Source organism: Dendrobates tinctorius, unplaced genomic scaffold (genome assembly GCF_039654945.1).
Source record: "Dendrobates tinctorius isolate UK_male_01 unplaced genomic scaffold, ASM3965494v1 ptg000070l, whole genome shotgun sequence".
Classification (NCBI taxonomy): Eukaryota; Metazoa; Chordata; class Amphibia; order Anura; family Dendrobatidae; genus Dendrobates; species Dendrobates tinctorius.
In genome coordinates this window covers 40356222-40365864 of record NW_027361738.1, presented here as the reverse complement: position 1 = coordinate 40365864, position 9643 = coordinate 40356222, and positions in this window count along the sequence as shown.

Here is a 9643-nt window from a genome sequence, read left to right as displayed (position 1 = left end):
GAATGACCTGTGTGGGAGAACATCGATATGGGAGGAAAAGTAGTTTGTAACCATAGTTGACAACTGCTGTCTCCTGTCACTTTCCATCGATGCAGTATTACCAGTTGTGTGAGCGGTATTTGAAAAATCAGTCCACAACATTGTCATGAAACCCCTGTCTCCAACGCCACTTCTGCTGTGTGCACCACGAACACCTCTGCCAAGCTGCCCCCGGCCCGTACGGCTCGTGTGAGAACCATCACCGCTGCTGTGTGCTGGGAATGCCTCAAGCAACCGATTTACCAGAGTTGCTTGTTTATTAGCCAATATTAGGTCAAGGTTCTCCTGTGGCATGATGTTTTGTAATTTGCCTTTATAGCGTGGATCCAGGATGCTGGCCAACCAGTAGTCATCATCGTTCATCATTTTGGCAATGCGGGGGTCCCTTTTTAGGATCCGCAAGGCATAATCTGACATGTGGGCCAATGTTCCCGGTGTCAATGATGCACTGCGAGTGCTGGGTGGAGGAGCACTTTCTGGCAAATCCACATCCCTCCAGTCACGCACAAACCCTGTACCAGACCTTGCCACGCCAACATTTTCACTTGCCCCACGAGATGCATCCTCCTCCCCTAAGTAATCATCCCCATCATCCTCCTCCTCCTCCTCCTCTTCTTCCTCCACCTCGTCCAGGAGAGGTCCCTGAGCAGACAATGGCTGAATGTCATCAAGGATTCCCTCCTCCTCTTCCTCCTCATCAACATTGGCTGCAGACGCCTGCTCCTTAAGGTGCGTCAAAGTTTGCATGAGCAGACGCATAAGTGGGATGCTCATGCATAGGATGGCGTCGCCTGCGCTTACCAGCCGTGTGCATTCCTCAAAACACTGAAGGACTTTACAAAGGTCTTTCAGCTTCGACCACTGCACGCCTGTCAACTCCATGTCTGCTCTCAAAGTGCCTGGCCGTGTATCCTCCCACAAATGCATTATGGCCTGCCTCTGCTCGCACAGCCGCTCCACCATGTGCAGGGTGGAGTTCCACCTTGTTGCAATGTCGATAATGAGGCGGTGGTTGGGAAGGTGGAGCAATCGCTGCAGCTTCTGCATACGAACGGAGTGTACAGGCGACCGGCGGATGTGCGCGCACAGTCTTCGCACCTTCTGGAGCAGGGCTGTTAACTCCGGATAATTTTTGAGGAAGCACTGCACCACCAGGTTCAAGGTGTGAGCCAAGCAAGGTATGTGGCTGAGTTTTGAAAGGGCTATGGCTGCCACAAAATTACGGCCGTTATCACTAACTACCTTGCCTGCCTCAAGATGTACACTGCCCAGCCATGACTCAGTTTGTCGCTTCAAGTACTCGGCCAGCACCTCGGCGGTGTGTCTGTCGCCCAAACACATCATCTGCAACACAGCCTGCTGACGCTTTCCACTAGCTGCTCGATAGGGGGACACATCGTGTGCAACAGTGGCAGCTGCAGATGGAGTGCTCGTACGACTGTGCTCTGTGGACGAGCTGTCGCTTCTGGAGGAGGAGGAGGAGGGTCGAACGCCTACAGCCAACTGTTTCCTATACCGTGGGCTAGGCAGCACTGTCCCACCACCGCTGTCCCCTGTGGACCCTGCACCCACCACATTAACCCAGTGCGCAGTGATGGACACGTAACGGCCCTGGCCATGCCGACTGGACCATGCATCAGTTGTGAGGTGCACCTTTCCGCTCACTGACTGCTTGAGTGCATGGACAATGCGGTCTTTCACATGATGGTGGAGGGCTGGGATGGCTTTGCGAGAGAAGAAGTGGCGACTGGGTAGGTCATAGCGTGGTACTGCATAGGCCATGAGTTCGCGGAAAGCTGTGCTTTCCACCAACCGAAAGGGCATCATCTCAAACGAGATTAGTTTGGCAATGTGGGCGTTCAAACCCAGTGTACGCGGATGAGAGACTGAGTACTTTCTTGACCTACTCATAGTGTCTGGGAGGGTGAGCTGGACTTGAGAGCTGCATATGGTGGAAGTAGCGGTGGACAGGGCGGACTGAGAGAGGGTTGATGATGGTGATGGAGTTGTTGTTCTTTCTGATGGCCTAGAATCAGTCTTTCGTTGATATAACAGTGGGATTCCCTGACTGCTGTGGCCTTGCAACGACACCTCAACATTTGCTGCTGTGCTAACCGGTGGGCTTACAGTGGGGGAAACAATGTAGCGTTGCTGACTACCTTCGTTGTGATCAGTTGCACATGTGGCACTTGAGGTTTGGTGTTGTGTCCACGCTTGCAAGTGCATGCTGGTTAAATGTCTAAGCATGCAACTGGTATTCAAATTTTTCAGATTTTTCCCTCGGCTAAAGGTCTTTGCGCACTTCTTACAGATAACCTTGGTCTGATCATGAGGATTTTGTTCAAAAAACTGCCACACTGCACTCTTCCTACTTTGGCAGACATTTTGCGGCCTAGCACGCTGTGATCTTTTGACCCTCTGGACAAGCTGTCCAGCAACTCTTTTGATGTTTGGAACCTGTCTTTGGAGTGCTCCGGGCCTGCCAGATAACAGCTGTTGCGATGTCGATGTCTGCTGTGGATGCTCCTCATCTGAGCTATTGGAAGCAGCACCCTCTTCCCCCAATGGATGCCAATCTGGGTCAACAACTGGGTCATCCATCACCTCCTCTTCTATGTCATGTGCACCTTTCTCTGTGTTACCGTGTATGGTGGTATAGTGTGCGGGAAGGGGCACCTGAGTCTCATCAGGGTCAAAATCTGGCTCAGTACACTGCGAGGACAATGTAGTACTCTGAGTGAATGTACCAGCAGAATCATCCATCAGCGGCTGTGCATCAGTGCACTCCATGTCAGATTCATCTTGGCCTGGGTAATTCACCATTTGACTTGATAATCCAGGCATGGTATGTGAAAACAGCTCCATGGAGTAATCAGTAGTATGGCCTGCGTCATCCTTCAATCTTGGTTGGGGTGAAGGACACAAGGAAAGGTGTGGTTCATGAACATGAGCCTCCAATGACGACTCAGTGCTTTTACAACTGAAGAAGAGGAGGCGATAGAGCTGGAGGCTGAGTCAGCAATGTAAGACAAAACTTTTTCCTGATGCTCTGCCTTTAAAAGCGGTTTGCCAACTCCTAGAAAACTAAGCGTTCGAGTCCTTATGTAGCCAGACGATGACGCAGGGTCAGCACCTCCTGCATTCGGTCCTATTTTGCTCTTGCCACTACCATCAGATCCACCACCGACACCATCATTACCAGCTGCCAACCCCCGCCCAATTCCACGGCCTCTTCCACCAGCCTTCCTCATTTTTGGTAGAAATGTAGACAAAATCCAACAAACTATATAGTAATGTAAAACAAGGTACAAGGTGTCTATAGGACAGGGGAGTTTTAGAATTTCTGCACACACTTGTGGACAGTGGACACTTGTGGATTGTGTGCGGCCCACTGATATCTGAGCGCTATGTGACACGCTCGATGGCACAGCTGCCTGTGACCAAAATGACGAGAGGATAATGGAGATTTTGAATCTCTGCGTACACTTGTGGACAGTGGACACTTGTGGATTGTGTGCGGCTCACTGATATCTGAGCGCTATGTGACACGCTCGATGGCACAGCTGCCTGTGACCAAAGTGACGAGAGGATAATGGAGATTTTGAATCTCTGCGTACACTTTTGGACACTGGACACTTGTGGATTGTGTGCGGCCCACTGATATCTGAGCGCTATGTGACACGCTCGATGGCACAGCTGCCTGTGACCAAAGTGACGAGAGGATAATGGAGATTTTGAATCTCTGCGTACACTTGTGGACAGTGGACACTTGTGGATTGTGTGCGGCCCACTGATATCTGAGCGCTATGTGACACGCTCGATGGCACAGCTGCCTGTGACCAAAGTGACGAGAGGATAATGGAGATTTTGAATCTCTGCGTACACTTGTGGACAGTGGACACTTGTGGATTGTGTGCGGCCCACTGATATCTGAGCGCTATGTGACACGCTCGATGGCACAGCTGCCTGTGACCAAAGTGACGAGAGGATAATGGAGATTTTGAATCTCTGCGTACACTTGTGGACAGTGGACACTTGTGGATTGTGTGCAGCCCACTGATATCTGAGCGCTATGTGACACGCTCGATGGCACAGCTGCCTGTGACCAAAGTGACGAGAGGATAATGGAGATTTTGAATCTCTGCGTACACTTTTGGACACTGGACACTTGTGGATTGTGTGCGTCCCACTGATATCTGAGCGCTATGTGACACGCTCGATGGCACAGCTGCCTGTGACCAAAGTGACGAGAGGATAATGGAGATTTTGAATCTCTGCGTACACTTTTGGACAGTGGACACTTGTGGATTGTGTGCGGCCCACTGATATCTGAGCGCTATGTGACACGCTCGATGGCACAGCTGCCTGTGACCAAAGTGACGAGAGGATAATGGAGATTTTGAATCTCTGCGTACACTTGTGGACAGTGGACACTTGTGGATTGTGTGCGGCCCACTGATATCTGAGCGCTATGTGACACGCTCGATGGCACAGCTGCCTGTGACCAAAGTGACGAGAGGATAATGGAGATTTTGAATCTCTGCGTACACTTTTGGACACTGGACACTTGTGGATTGTGTGCGGCCCACTGATATCTGAGCGCTATGTGACACGCTCGATGGCACAGCTGCCTGTGACCAAAGTGACGAGAGGATAATGGAGATTTTGAATCTCTGCGTACACTTGTGGACAGTGGACACTTGTGGATTGTGTGCGGCCCACTGATATCTGAGCGCTATGTGACACGCTCGATGGCACAGCTGCCTGTGACCAAAGTGACGAGAGGATAATGGAGATTTTGAATCTCTGCGTACACTTGTGGACAGTGGACACTTGTGGATTGTGTGCGGCCCACTGATATCTGAGCGCTATGTGACACGCTCGATGGCACAGCTGCCTGTGACCAAAGTGACGAGAGGATAATGGAGATTTTGAATCTCTGCGTACACTTTTGGACACTGGACACTTGTGGATTGTGTGCGGCCCACTGATATCTGAGCGCTATGTGACACGCTCGATGGCACAGCTGCCTGTGACCAAAGTGACGAGAGGATAATGGAGATTTTGAATCTCTGCGTACACTTGTGGACAGTGGACACTTGTGGATTGTGTGCGGCCCACTGATATCTGAGCGCTATGTGACACACTCGATGGCACAGCTGCCTGTGACCAAAGTGACGAGAGGATAATGGAGATTTTGAATCTCTGCGTACACTTTTGGACACTGGACACTTGTGGATTGTGTGCGGCCCACTGATATCTGAGCGCTATGTGACACGCTCGATGGCACAGCTGCCTGTGACCAAAGTGAGGAGAGGATAATGGAGATTTTGAATCTCTGCGTACACTTGTGGACAGTGGACACTTGTGGATTGTGTGCGGCCCACTGATATCTGAGCGCTATGTGACACGCTCGATGGCACAGCTGCCTGTGACCAAAGTGACGAGAGGATAATGGAGATTTTGAATCTCTGCGTACACTTTTGGACACTGGACACTTGTGGATTGTGTGCGGCCCACTGATATCTGAGCGCTATGTGACACGCTCGATGGCACAGCTGCCTGTGACCAAAGTGACGAGAGGATAATGGAGATTTTGAATCTCTGCGTACACTTTTGGACACTGGACACTTGTGGATTGTGTGCGGCCCACTGATATCTGAGCACTATGTGACACGCTCGATGGCACAGCTGCCTGTGACCAAAGTGACGAGAGGATAATGGAGATTTTGAATCTCTGCGTACACTTGTGGACAGTGGACACTTGTGGATTGTGTGCGGCCCACTGATATCTGAGCGCTATGTGACACGCTCGATGGCACAGCTGCCTGTGACCAAAGTGACGAGAGGATAATGGAGATTTTGAATCTCTGCGTACACTTTTGGACACTGGACACTTGTGGATTGTGTGCGGCCCACTGATATCTGAGCGCTATATGACACGCTCGATGGCACAGCTGCCTGTGACCAAAGTGACGAGAGGATAATGGAGATTTTGAATCTCTGCGTACACTTTTTGACACTGGACACTTGTGGATTGTGTGCGGCCCACTGATATCTGAGCGCTATGTGACACGCTCGATGGCACAGCTGCCTGTGACCAAAGTGACGAGAGGATAATGGAGATTTTGAATCTCTGCGTACACTTTTGGACACTGGACACTTGTGGATTGTGTGCGGCCCACTGATATCTGAGCGCTATGTGACACGCTCGATGGCACAGCTGCCTGTGACCAAAGTGACGAGAGGATAATGGAGATTTTGAATCTCTGCGTACACTTGTGGACAGTGGACACTTGTGGATTGTGTGCGGCCCACTGATATCTGAGAGCTATGTGACACGCTCGATGGCACAGCTGCCTGTGACCAAAGTGACGAGAGGATAATGGAGATTTTGAATCTCTGCGTACACTTGTGGACAGTGGACACTTGTGGATTGTGTGCGGCCCACTGATATCTGAGCGCTATGTGACACGCTCGATGGCACAGCTGCCTGTGACCAAAGTGACGAGAGGATAATGGAGATTTTGAATCTCTGCGTACACTTTTGGACACTGGACACTTGTGGATTGTGTGCGGCCCACTGATATCTGAGCGCTATGTGACACGCTCGATGGCACAGCTGCCTGTGACCAAAGTGACGAGAGGATAATGGAGATTTTGAATCTCTGCGTACACTTGTGGACAGTGGACACTTGTGGATTGTGTGCGGCCCACTGATATCTGAGCGCTATGTGACACGCTCGATGGCACAGCTGCCTGTGACCAAAGTGACGAGAGGATAATGGAGATTTTGAATCTCTGCGTACACTTTTGGACACTGGACACTTGTGGATTGTGTGCGGCCCACTGATATCTGAGCGCTATATGACACGCTCGATGGCACAGCTGCCTGTGACCAAAGTGACGAGAGGATAATGGAGATTTTGAATCTCTGCGTACATTTTTTGACACTGGACACTTGTGGATTGTGTGCGGCCCACTGATATCTGAGCGCTATGTGACACGCTCGATGGCACAGCTGCCTGTGACCAAAGTGACGAGAGGATAATGGAGATTTTGAATCTCTGCGTACACTTTTGGACACTGGACACTTGTGGATTGTGTGCGGCCCACTGATATCTGAGCGCTATGTGACACGCTCGATGGCACAGCTGCCTGTGACCAAAGTGACGAGAGGATAATGGAGATTTTGAATCTCTGCGTACACTTGTGGACAGTGGACACTTGTGGATTGTGTGCGGCCCACTGATATCTGAGAGCTATGTGACACGCTCGATGGCACAGCTGCCTGTGACCAAAGTGACGAGAGGATAATGGAGATTTTGAATCTCTGCGTACACTTGTGGACAGTGGACACTTGTGGATTGTGTGCGGCCCACTGATATCTGAGCGCTATGTGACACGCTCGATGGCACAGCTGCCTGTGACCAAAGTGACGAGAGGATAATGGAGATTTTGAATCTCTGCGTACACTTTTGGACACTGGACACTTGTGGATGGTGTGAGGCCCACTGATATCTGAGCGCTATGTGACACGCTCGATGGCACAGCTGCCTGTGACCAAAGTGACGAGAGGATAATGGAGATTTTGAATCTCTGCGTACACTTTTGGACACTGGACACTTGTGGATTGTGTGCGGCCCACTGATATCTGAGCGCTATGTGACACGCTCGATGGCACAGCTGCCTGTGACCAAAGTGACGAGAGGATAATGGAGATTTTGAATCTCTGCGTACACTTGTGGACAGTGGACACTTGTGGATTGTGTGCGGCCCACTGATATCTGAGCGCTATGTGACACGCTCGATGGCACAGCTGCCTGTGACCAAAGTGACGAGAGGATAATGGAGATTTTGAATCTCTGCGTACACTTGTGGACAGTGGACACTTGTGGATTGTGTGCGGCCCACTGATATCTGAGCGCTATGTGACACGCTCGATGGCACAGCTGCCTGTGACCAAAGTGACGAGAGGATAATGGAGATTTTGAATCTCTGCGTACACTTGTGGACAGTGGACACTTGTGGATTGTGTGCGGCCCACTGATATCTGAGCGCTATGTGACACGCTCGATGGCACAGCTGCCTGTGACCAAAGTGACGAGAGGATAATGGAGATTTTGAATCTCTGCGTACACTTGTGGACAGTGGACACTTGTGGATTGTGTGCGGCCCACTGATATCTGAGCGCTATGTGACACGCTCGATGGCACAGCTGCCTGTGACCAAAGTGACGAGAGGATAATGGAGATTTTGAATCTCTGCGTACACTTTTGGACACTGGACACTTGTGGATGGTGTGAGGCCCACTGATATCTGAGCGCTATGTGACACGCTCGATGGCACAGCTGCCTGTGACCAAAGTGACGAGAGGATAATGGAGATTTTGAATCTCTGCGTACACTTTTGGACACTGGACACTTGTGGATTGTGTGCGGCCCACTGATATCTGAGCGCTATGTGACACGCTCGATGGCACAGCTGCCTGTGACCAAAGTGACGAGAGGATAATGGAGATTTTGAATCTCTGCGTACACTTGTGGACAGTGGACACTTGTGGATTGTGTGCGGCCCACTGATATCTGAGCGCTATGTGACACGCTCGATGGCACAGCTGCCTGTGACCAAAGTGACGAGAGGATAATGGAGATTTTGAATCTCTGCGTACACTTGTGGACACTGGACACTTGTGGATTGTGTGCGGCCCACTGATATCTGAGCGCTATGTGACACGCTCGATGGCACAGCTGCCTGTGACCAAAGTGACGAGAGGATAATGGAGATTTTGAATCTCTGCGTACACTTTTGGACACTGGACACTTGTGGATTGTGTGCGGCCCACTGATATCTGAGCGCTATGTGACACGCTCGATGGCACAGCTGCCTGTGACCAAAGTGACGAGAGGATAATGGAGATTTTGAATCTCTGCGTACACTTTTGGACACTGGACACTTGTGGATTGTGTGCGGCCCACTGATATCTGAGCGCTATGTGACACGCTCGATGGCACAGCTGCCTGTGACCAAAGTGACGAGAGGATAATGGAGATTTTGAATCTCTGCGTACACTTTTGGACACTGGACACTTGTGGATTGTGTGCGGCCCACTGATATCTGAGCGCTATGTGACACGCTCGATGGCACAGCTGCCTGTGACCAAAGTGACGAGAGGATAATGGAGATTTTGAATCTCTGCGTACACTTTTGGACACTGGACACTTGTGGATTGTGTGCGGCCCACTGATATCTGAGCGCTATGTGACACGCTCGATGGCACAGCTGCCTGTGACCAAAGTGACGAGAGGATAATGGAGATTTTGAATCTCTGCGTACACTTTTGGACACTGGACACTTGTGGATTGTGTGCGGCCCACTGATATCTGAGCGCTATGTGACACGCTCGATGGCACAGCTGCCTGTGACCAAAGTGACGAGAGGATAAGGGAGATTGGATTGCTTTTAAAAAAGCAGTTTGCGGAGCAGTGGCTAAACAGCAATGCCAGCGTGTCAGGAAGCCTTAAAAGGCAGCCCAACAACCAACACCACTGATACACCACAATATAGCCTCCCCTTGCACTGCACACACAGTGACTTGTGTGTT